The following is a 12,248-nucleotide window of genomic DNA, read 5'->3' on the forward strand; positions in this document are numbered from 1 at the left end:
CAACTAAAACTCTGCCAGAAACCATGGTGACGGCGATCGGAACAATTGCAACTTCTCCAATAAGTCGCTAAGACACCCGCCCCAAGGTGGGCGCCAACTGTCGTGGTTCTAAGCCTGATAGTAGAATAGGGGGGTAGGTATGGAGAGGCAAGATCCTAGCTATGGGGTAGTTGTATATGCAAGGGATTTACGAGTTCAGGCCCTTCTCGGAGGAAGTAACAGCCCTACGTCTCGGAGCCCGGAGGCGGTTGACTAGATTATATGCGTATGAGTTACAGAGGTGCGAACCCCTCTACTTGTGGAGGGGGGTGGCTTATATAGAGTGCGCCAGGACCCCAGCGAGCCCACGTAATGAAGGATCCAATGTACATTAAGGCTGGGCGTTACTGGTAACGCCATACATAAAGTGCTATCATGACCATAAAGACTACTTAATAACAGACCGTTTGTATGTGGAGCGACTCTAGATCTCCTGGTGGTTAAGTGAGTGGCTTCATGGTCGAGTGTCTTCGAGTCCGTCGAGTGGAATCCTTCCAGGTCAACTAAAAGGCAGTTTCTTATAAAGATGTCCTTGGGGAGGGTACCTTGGACAGGTCCATGACCCTACCCTAGGTACATGGCTTCATCAGTTCCTGATTGTTTCTTTTGAACAGCTTTTTCCGCTGACCGGATTTGGATCCGTTGAATCCGGTGTTGACTGCCATGTCTTCAGCGTTGTCGCTGTTGTTTTGTCGCTTATGTCTGTTGCGCCGTGGCTTGCTGTTATTGTCACGGACATCCGAGGTGCCAGAATGTGGCGTGGTGCTACTACGAGCCAACCAGCTGTCCTCGCCTGCGCAAAAGCGGGTCATTAGTGTTGTGAGTGCTGTCATGGACTTGGGTTTTTCCTGGCCGAGGTGTCGGGCGAGCCACTCTTCACGGATATTATGCTTAAAGGCCGCCAAGGCTTCGGCGTCCGGACAATCGACTATTTCGTTCTTTTTGGTTAGGAACCGAGTCCAGAATTTCTTGGCTGACTCTCCGGGCTGTTGAGTAATGTGGCTCAAGTCATCAGCGTCCGGTGGTCACACGTATGTGCCCTGGAAGTTGTCGAGGAACGCGTCTTCCAGGTTTTCCCAACTCCCAATGGAATTTGTCGGCAGACTGTTTAGCCAATGCCGGGTAGGTCCTTGGAGCTTAAGAGGAAGATACTTGATGGCGTGTAGATCGTCTCCGCGGGCCATGTGGATGTGGAGAACGAAATCTTTGATCCATACTGCGGGGTCTGTTGTGCCATCGTATGATTCGATGTTTACGGGTTTGAACCCTTCTGGGAATTCATGACCCATCACTTCGTCAGTGAAGCAGAGGGGGTGTGCGGCGCCTCTATGTCGGGCTATGTGGCTACGCAGTTCGAATGAGTCTGGGTGGCTGTATTCGGCCCGGTCGGACTTGTTCATAGTGTATCCGGCGTGATGATCATCGTCGCGTGTTTGAGCGCGCCCTCGTGATCCGTAGATCGATCTTGGTTGTCCTGCTTTGTTTTCCAGTATGTCTTGCAGGTCTTGCCTATTGCCCCGGGCCGTAGTGTATTGGCGTGGCGGCACGGGCTGGTATTCGGGCTGGTATGCCATTTTATCCGGGCCATGGGTTGGCCGGTCAGCCATGTGGCACTCGAGTTCGTATTCCTCAGCTACCAGGACTTCGGTCCATCTGTCTGTGAGCAGGTCTTGATCAGCTTGGAGCTGCTGCTGCTTCTTTTTCAGGCTCCTCGCGGTGGCCATGAGCCGGTGCTTGAAGCGCTCCTACTCCACGAGGTCCTCAGGTACGCCGAACTCGTCTTCGCCAAGGCTAATCTCGTCTTCGGAAGGGGCATGTAATTGTCCTCCTCCGGATGTCCGTCCATCGCCTGTTCGTCTGGGATGACCTGCCCCTCTTCCTGCTTGGCCTGCTCGAAGGCGGGCTGATCAGGGTTGTACTCATCTTCGGCAGCATCCGGATTGATTTTGTCTCCTCTGCCGTTATGTCTATGGCGGGGCTTGGAGCGGCGCCGACGCCGCCCATGCTTTGCTTTCTTCCCTGAGGGGTTATCCTCCATTGCCTCATCGCCATTGGTTTCTTTCGGAGTGTCCACCATACATATATCATATGAGGAGGTGGCTGTCCACCGCCCCATGAGCGGTGGATCCTGTTCTTCTCCTGCATCATCGTCCATACTGTCGATGTCTTCAGAGTCGAAGTCAAGCACTTCGGTTAAGTCATTGACCGTGGCAATGAAGTGGGTGGTGGGTGGGCAACGAATTCCTTCGTCCCCCGCTTCCCACTCGAGCCGGACATAGTTCGGCCAAGAGTATCCTGACAAAGAGAGAGACTTTAATGAGTTCAGCATGTCGCCAAAGGGTGAGTACTGGAAGATATCCGCTGTGGTGAACTCCATTACAGGAGCCCAACCAGGTTCGGCGGGCTCAGGAGCGCGCAGACTGGAACCTACAGCCGGATACGAGTCCGGGGGTCCGGTGTCACAGGCTTCTTTGGGGGTGAGGCCTATGTTCGGCTCTATCGCCGATGAGTGTGCGGCCTGCGGGGCGGGGTCCATCCACCCGTCCTTAGGCAACGTGGTCTGTTCCGGATTTAGGTCCGGGGCTACCGCAGGGGTGACATCCCGAGCATTGTCCGACAGCAGGTCTAAGCCGTGCTCATCCTGACTGTCCGGCGCTCCTGGCATAGGCCCGAATCCGTTGAAGATCAAGTCTCCGCGGATATCGACCGTGTAGTTCAGGTTTCCGAACCTGACCTGGTGGCCAGGGGCGTAGCTGTCGATCTGCTCTAGTTGGCCAAGCGAATTGGCCCGCAGTGCGAAGCCGCCGAACACGAAGATCTGTCCGGGGAGAAAAGTCTCACCCCAGACCGTGTTGTTGATGATTGAAGGAGCCATCAAGCCTTGCAGCGTCGTCACAGAGGAACTCTCAATGAAAGCACCAATGTCGGTGTCAAAACCGGCGGATCTCGGGTAGGGGGTCCCGATCTGTACGTCTTAGGCTAATGGTAACAGGAGGTAAGGGACACAATGTTTACCCAGGTTCGGGCCCTCTCGATGGAGGTAAAACCCTACTTCCTGCCTGATTGATATTGATGATATGAGTAGTACAAGAGTTGATCTACCACGAGATCGTAGAAGCTAAAGCCTAGAAGCTAGCCTATGATGATTATGATTGTGATCGTCCCTCTAAGGACCAAACTCTTCGGTTTATATAGACACCGGAGAGGGCTAGGGTTTACATGGAGTCGGTTACAAGGAAGGAAATATAATATCCGGATTGCCAAGCTTGTCTTCCATGCAAAGGAGAGTCCCATCCAGACACGGGACGGAGTCTTGAGTCTTGTATCTCCACGCTCCAACAGTCCGGACAAAGTGTACAGTTCGGCTGTCCGGATACCACCTAATCCAGGACTCCCTCAGGGTGGGCAATGAATTCCCTCATCGCCTGCTTCCCGCCTGAGCCGGACATAGTTCGACCAAGAGTCTCCTGGCAAAGAGAGAGACTTTAATGAGCTCAGCATGTCACCAAAGGGCGAGTGCTGGAAGATATCTGCGGTGGCAAATTCCATTACTGGAGCCCAGCCAGAATCGGCAGGCTCGGGGGCGCGCGATCTGGGACCTACAACCAGACACAATTCCAGGGGTCCGGAGACACATGCTTCCTTGGGGATGGAGTCTGTGTTCGGCTCTACCGCTGATGGGTGTGTGGCCTCCGGGGCGGGGTCCATCCACCCGTCCTCGGGCGATGCAATCTGCCCCAGATTTAGGTCCGGGGCTCCTGCAGGTGCGATATCCCGAGTATTGTCCGACAGCAGGTCTAAGCCATGCTCACCGTGACTGTTCGGCGCTCCTGGCATTGGCCCGAATCCGTCGAAGATCACCGCGGATATCGGCCGTGTAGTTCAAGTTTCTGAACCTGACCTGATGGTCAGGGGCGTAGCTGTCGATCTGATCTAGATGGCCGAGCGAATTGGCCCGCAGTGCGAAGCCGCCGAACACGAAGATCTGTCCGGGGAGAAAGGTCTCACCCTGGACTAAGTTGTTGATGATTGAAGGAGCCATCGAGCCTTACAGCAATGACATAGAGGAACTCTCAATGAAAGCACCAATGTCGGTGTCAAAATCGGCGGATCTTGGGTAGGGGGTCCCGATCTGTGTGTCTAAGGCTAATGGTAACAAGAGGCAAGTGACACAATGTTTTACCCAGGTTCAGGCCCTCTCGATGGAGGTAAAACCCTACTTCCTGCTTGATTGATCTTGATGATATGAGTATTACAAGAGTTGATCTACCACGAGATCATAGAGGCTAAACCCTAGAAGCTAGCCCATGATGATTATGATGATTATGATTGTCCCTATACGGACCAAACCCTCCGGTTTATATAGACACCGGAAGGGGCTAGGGTTTACACGGAGTCGGTTACAAAGAAGGAAATCCAATATCCGAATCGCCAAGCTTGTCCTCCACACAAAGGAGAGTCCCATCCGGACACGAGACGAAGTCTTGAGTATTGTATCTTCACGGTCCATCAGTCCGGCAAAAGTATATAGTCCGGCTGTCTGGATACCCCCTATTCCAGGACTCCCTCAGTGCCCCCCTCCCCCATAGTGGAGGAGGGGGGAGGGCCGGCCCTCCTATGGCGCGCCCTGGAGGAGTCCTACTCCCACCGGGAGTAGGATTCCTCCCCCCTTCCTTAGTTGGACTAGGAGAGAAGGAAGAGGGAGAGAGGGAGGAAGGAAAGGGGGGCACCACCGCCCCTCCTAGTCCAATTCGGACTAGAGGGAGAGGAGGCGCACGGGCTGCCCTGGTCTCCTCTCTCTCTCCCCACTATGGCCCAATAAGGCACATACACTTACCGGGGGAATATAAAGAAATAACAACTTTATTATTGCCCCTAGGGCATATTTCCTTCAGTCTCCCACTTGCACTAGAGTTAATAATCTAGAGTACACAGTAATGATTCTAACACCCATGGAGACTTGGTGTTGATCATGTTTTTCTCATGAGAGAGGCTTAGTCAATGGGTCAGCAACATTCAGATCCGTATGTATCTTGCAAATCTCTATGTCTCCCTCCTTGACTAGGCCGTGGATGGAATTGAAGCATCTCTTGATCTGTTTGGTTCTCTTGTGAAATCTGGATTCCTTTGCCAAGGCAATTGCACCAGTATTGCCACAAAAGATTTTCATTGGACACAATGCACTAGGTATGACACCTAGATCGGATATGAACTCCTTCATTCAGACTCCTTCATTTGCTGCTTCCGAAGCAGCTATGTACTCCGCTTCACACGTAGATCCCGCCACGACGCTTGCTTAGAACTGCACCAACTAACAGCTCCACCGTTCAATATAAACACATATCCGGTTTGTGACTTAGAGTCATCCAGCTCAGTGTCAAAGCTTGCATTGACGTAACCATTTATGACGATCTCTTTGTCACCTCCATAAACGAGAAACATATCCTTAGTCCTTCTCACGTATTTTAGGATGTTCTTGACCGCTGTTCAGTGATCCACTCCTGGATTACTTTGGTACCTCCCTGCTAAGCTAATAGCAAGGCACACATCAGGTCTGGTACACAGCATTGCATACATGATAGAGCCTATGGCTGAAGCATAGGGAACATCTTTCATTTTATCTTTATCTTCTGCAGTGGTCGGGTCTTGAGTCTGACTCAACTTCACACCTTGTAACACAGGCAAGAACCCTTTCTTTGCTTGATCCATTTTGAACTTCTTCAAAACTTTATCAAGGTATGTGCTTTGTGAAAGTCCAATTAAGCGTCTTGATCTATCTCTATTGATCTTGATGCCCAATATATAAGCAGCTTCACCGAGGTCTTTCATTGAAAAACTCTTATTCAAGTATCCTCTTATGCTATCCAGAAATTCTATATCATTTCCAATCAACAATATGTCATCCACATATAATATTAGAAATGCTATAGAGCTTCCACTCACTTTCTTGTAAATACAGGATTCTCCAAAAGTCTGTATAAAACCATATGCTTTGATCACACTATCAAAATGTTTATTCCAACTCTGAGATGCTTGCACCAGTCCATAGATGGATCGCTGGAGTTTGCACACTTTGTTAGCATCCTTTGGATCGATAAAACCTTCAGATTGTATCATATACAACTCTTCTTCCAGAAATCCATTCAGGAATGCAGTCTTTACATCCATTTGCCAAATTCATAATCATAAAATGCGGCAATTGCTAACATGATTTAGACGGACTTAAGCATCGCTACGGGTGAGAAAGTCTCATCGTAGTCAACTCCTTGAACTTGTCGAAAACCTTTCGCAACAAGTCTGGCTTTGTAGACAGTAACATTACCTTCAGGCGTGTGTCTTCTTCTTGAAGATCCGTTTATTCTCGATGGCTTGGTGATACGTCTCCAACGTATCTATAATTTATGAAGCATTCATGCTATTTTATTATCTGTTTTGAATGATTATGGGCTTTATTATACACTTTTATATTACTTTTGGGACTAACCTATTAACCGGAGGCCCAGCCCATATTGTTGTTTTATTGCCTATTTCAGTATTTCGAAGAAAAGGAATATCAAACGGAGTCCAAACGGAATGAAACCTTCGGGAGCGTGATTTTTAGGAAGAATATGATCCGGGAGACTTGGAGTTCACGTCAGAAGATCATCGAGGAGGCCACGAGATAGGGGGGCGCGCCCACCCCCTGGGCACACCCTACCCTCTCGTGGGCCCCTCGAGGCTCCCCCGGCCGACTTCTTTCGCCTATATAAGCCTGCGTACCCTAAAAACATCGAATATCAAGATAGATCGGGAGTTCCGTCGCCGCAAGCCTCTGTAGCCACCAAAAACCTCTCGGGAGCCTGTTCCGGCACCCTGCCGGAGGGGGAACCCATCACCGGTGGCCATCTTCATCATCCCGGCGCTATCCATGACGAGGAGGGAGTAGTTCACCCTCGGGGCTGAGGGTATGTACCAGTAGCTATGTGTTTGATCTCTCTCTCTGCTGTTCTCTCTATGGCACGATCTTGATGTATCGCGAGCTTTGCTATTATAGTTGGATCTTATGATGTTTCTCCCCCTCTACTCTCTTGTGATGAATTGAGTTTTCCTCTTGAAGTTATCTTATCGGATTGAGTCTTTAAGGATTTGAGAACACTTGATGTATGTCTTGCCGTGTTTATCTATGGTGACAATGGGATATCATGTGCCACTTGATGTATGTTTTTGTGACCAACTTGCGGGTTCCGCCCATGAACCTATGCATAGGGGTTGGCACACGTTTTCTTGACTCTCCGGTAGAAACTTTGGGGCACTCTTTGAAGTACTTTGTGTTGGTTGGATGAATATGAGATTGTGTGATGCATATCGTGTAATCATGCCCACAGATACTTGAGGTGACAATGGAGTATCTAGGTGACATTAGGGTTTTGGTTGATTTGTGTCTTAAGGTTTTATTCTAGTACGAACTCTATGATAGATTGAACGGAAATAATAGCTTTGTGTTATTTTACTACGAGCTCTTGAATAGATCGAGCAAAAAGAATAACTTTGAGGTGGTTTCATACCCTACCATAATCTCTTCGTTTGTTCTCCGCTATTAGTGGCTTTGGAGTGACTCTTTGTTGCATGTTGAGGGATAGTTATATGATCCAATTATGTTATTATTGTTGAGAGAACTTGCACTAGTGAAAGTATGAACCTTAGGCCTTGTTTCCTACCATTGCAATACCGTTTACGCTCACTTTTATCATTAGTTACCTTGCTGTTTTTATATTTTCAGATTACAAAAACCTATTTCTACCATCCATATTGTACCTGTATCACCATCTCTTCGCTGAACTAGTGCACCTATACAATTTACCATTGTATTGGGTGTGTTGGGGACACAAGAGACTCTTTGTTATTTGGTTGCAGGGTTGTTTGAGAGAGACCATCTTCATCCTACGCCTCCCACAGATTGATAAACCTTAGGTCATCCACTTGAGGGAAATTTGCTACTGTCCTACAAACCTGTGCACTTGCAGGCCCAACAATGTATACAAGAATAAGGTTGTGTAGTAGACATCAAGCTCTTTTCTGACGCCGTTGCCGGGGAGGCTAGGTAAGCGGCACTCACACCCCGTCAATCAGGCTCTTTTCTGGCGCCGTTGCCAGGGAGGTGAGTGCTTGAAGGTATATCTTTAGATCTTGCAATCGAATCTTTTTGTTTCTTGTTTTATCACTAGTTTAGTTTATAAAAAAAACTAAAAAAATGGATTTGAGTTTGCCTCGTACGCTTCATCTTTTTAATATCTTTTGTGAGTATGATGAAAAGGAAAATTGTGCTCAAGTGCTAGAAGAAGAAGTCTATAAAATGTTTGGTACTAGATCTTTATATGATGAGCATGATTGCAATGTTGTTAGTATGAATCCCTTGAATATCGATGATGCTAATGATATGCAAAGCTACAAGCTTGGGGATGCTATGTTTGATGAAGATGATATTTTTTGTCCCCCAAGCTTTGATGAGAATATTTATTATGATGAAAGCATGCCTCCTATTTATGATGAATATATTGATGAAAGTGGGTTTGGAAGAGTGTCAACTTTAGGAAGTACTGGTCCCACTATTTTGGAGGATGCTGAATCTTATTGTGATAAACATGAAAGTGGATTTGGAAGAGTATCAACTTTATTTAGTGATCATTCCACTATTTCGGAAGAGGTTCCAATTGATTATGAGAACAAAGTTGCTATCTATGATGATTATTGTGATGACTTATATTCTATTAAGAATAATGATAACCATGAAACTTGTCATCATGATTTTAGTTTTCAATTGGATTATGCTTCACATGATAATTATTTTGTTGAGTTTGCTCCCACTATTCCGAATGAGAAGAATTTTGCTTATGTGGAGAGTAGTAAATTTTCTGTGCTTGCAGATCATGAAAAGAATGCTTTAGGTGCTGGTTATATTGTTGAATTCATTCATGATTCTACTGAAAATTATTATGAGGGAGCAACATATGCTTGTAGGAATTGCAATAATATCAAGTTTCCTTCCTATGTGTTGAAAATTTTGAAACTATGCTTGTTTTACCTTCCTATGCTTGTTGATTATTGTTCCCATAAGTTGTTTGCTCACAAAATCCCTATGCATAGGAAGTGGGTTAGACTTAAATGTGCTAGTCATATGCTTCATGATGCTCCCGTTATGTTTCGATTCTTATCTTTTATGTGAGCATCATTGCCATCATCATGCCTAGCTAGAAAGGCATTAAAGAAAAGCGCTTGTTGGGAGACAACCCAATATTTACCCTTACTGTTTTTGTGTGCCCACATCATTATGCTACTGGAATTATCATGTTTTATAGCTTTTGTTTCAATAAAGTGCCAAGTAAGACCTTTAGGATGGCTTACGGTGATAGTTGTGTTGATCCTGCTGAAAATCAGAAACTTTTGCACCCAGTAAATTAGTTTAGTTAATTCACAGAAACGTGCTTCTGATCTGATTCTGTTTTCTCTTGATTGGTACACAAATTTCTTAGGACTTCCTAATTTGGTAGGATTTTTGGAGTTCTAGAAGTATACGTTTGATACAGATTACTACAGACTGTTCTGTTTTTGACAGATTCTGTTTTCTATGTGTTGTTTGCTTATTTTGATGAATCTATGAGTAGTATCATAGGGTATGAACTTTAGAGAAGTTGGAATACATTAGATATTACACCAATATGAATTTAGAATGAGTTCATTACAGTACCTAAGTGGTGGTTTTATTTTCTTATACTAACGGAGCTTACGAGTTTTCTGTTGAGTTTTGTGTTGTGGAGTTTTCAAGTTTTGGGTAAGGATTCGATGGACTATGGAATAAGGAGTGGCAAGAGCCTAACCTTGGGGATGCCCAAGGCACCCCAAGGTAATATCCAAGGACAACCAAGATCCTAAGCTTGGGGATGCCCCGGATGGCATCCCCTCTTTCGTCTTCGTTCATCGGTAACTTTACTTGGAGCTATATTTTTATTCACCACATGATATGTGTTTTGCTTGGAGCATCATTTTATTTTTTTAGCATTTGTTTGATGTTATTTAGAATAATGTTTTCATCTTTAGTTTCAATTAAAATGTCAAGGATAGCCTTTACCATGTTTATTTTGCTAGTATACATGTTGCTGTTTGAAAACAGAAAGTTTACCGCTGTTGCAAAAATTCCCTAGAAAAGTCAGAGAATGGTATAATGTTGAAACTTTTTGAATATTGAGCTCTGATAAATATTCTACAGCTTAGTATTTTTCTCATAATTTTTGGAGTTAGGGAAGTATTGATACTCTTGCATCCTTTACAGACTGTACTGTTTTGGCAGATTGCTGTTATGCTTGCATTGTTTGCATATGTTTGCTTGCTTAATGATTCTATTTGAGGATAGGAGTATTAAATATGCAGAGACATTTAGTATCCAATGTTGAATAATAATTTTAGTGTTTTGTTACATTAGAAAATGATAAGGTTTTGCATTGGTTTATACTAACCTATCTCACGAGTTCTTGTTGAGTTTGGTGTGGATGAAGCTTTTGATAAAAAGAGAAACCATGATATGAGAGGAATTAAGGAGACACAAAAGTTCAAGCTTGGGGATGACCAAGGCGCCCCAAGATAATATTTCAAGAAGTCTCAAGCATCTAAGCTTGGGGATGCCCCGTTAGGCATCCCACCTTTCTTCTTCAACAACTATCGGTTAGTATCAGTTGAGCCTAAGTTTTTGCTTCTTCACATGAGTTGTGCTATCCTTGCAATGTCATTTTATTTTGCTTTGCTTGCTGTTTGAATAAAGTACTTAAGATCTGAAATTCCTTAATGAGAGAGAGTCTTCACATAGTTACATGGTTATTTAGCTACTCATTGATCTTCACTTTTATCTTTTTGGAGTAGTTTGTCATTTACTCGTGTGCTTCACTTTTATCCTATGAGTAAATGGTTGAATGAGTTGATTGTCATAAATCTGAAATTATATATCTCTCATTTGCTTACCCCATGGAGAGTAATGACTTCACATCTAAGAAGTAGAGGTTGTAAATTTATTGAAGGTTAGCAAGCATCGTATTGGTCATTTGAACAATTCATGAAAGAATATTGAAGGAAGAGAGATTTCATATATAAATACACTATCCTAGACATCTTTTATAATTGGGAGCACTCATTAAGTATGACATGCTAAAGAGTTGATGTTGGACAAGGAAGACAACGTAATGGGTTATGTTTTCTCACATCTCAGTTAAAGTATATTGTCATGGATCATTCAAACATGTTGAGTTTGCCTTTCCCCCTCATGCTAGCCAAAATTCCTTGCACTAATTAGAGATACTACTTGTGCTTCCAAATATCCTTAAACCCAGTTTTGCCATGAGAGTCCACCATACCTACCTATGGATTGAGTAAGATCCTTCAAGTAAGTTGTCATCGGTGCAAGCAATAAAAATTGCTCTCTAAATATGTATGATATTTTGGTGTGAAGAAAATAGCTTTATACGATCTTGTTATGGAAGCAATAAAAGCGACGGACTGCATAATAAAGGTCCATATACAAGTGGCAATATAAAGTGACGTTCATTCGCATTAAGATTTTATGCATCCAACCCTAAAAGCGCATGACCACCTCTGCTTCCCTCTGTGAAGGGCCTATCTTTTACTTTATGTCTTTTACTTTATGCTTGAGTCAAGGTGATCTTCACCTTTCCCTTTTTCATTTTATCCTTTGGCAAGCACCTCGTGTTGGAAAGATCCTGATATATATATATCCAATTGGATGTAAGTTAGCATGATCTATTATTGTTGACATCACCCAAAGGTGAATACGTTGGGAGGCAACACTATAAGCCCCTATCTTTCTCAGTGTCTGTTTAAAACTCCATAACCATTAGTATTGCGTGAGTGTTAGCAATTGTAGAAGACTATATGATAGTTGAGTATGTGGAGTTTGCTATTCCCGAAAATAAGATGAATTGCAATTGTTTGATGACTAAGAATGAAGTTTGCTAGTTTTCAAGAAAGTTTATGGTCTATGCTTTAACATGTGAATTGCTTGTTACTTTATCGTGAGAAGTTTTATGAGATGAACTACTGTTATGAAATATTATCATGCTAGAAAAGGTGACTAAAATTATCATTGATCAAACTTGTGCACCTTCTAGCATTCACACTTCATAAATTCTTTCTTTTATCATTTACCTACTCGAGGACGAGTAGGAATT

The sequence above is a fragment of the Triticum dicoccoides genome, chromosome 3B (genome assembly GCF_002162155.2).
Source record: "Triticum dicoccoides isolate Atlit2015 ecotype Zavitan chromosome 3B, WEW_v2.0, whole genome shotgun sequence".
NCBI classification, from domain to species: domain Eukaryota; kingdom Viridiplantae; phylum Streptophyta; class Magnoliopsida; order Poales; family Poaceae; genus Triticum; species Triticum dicoccoides.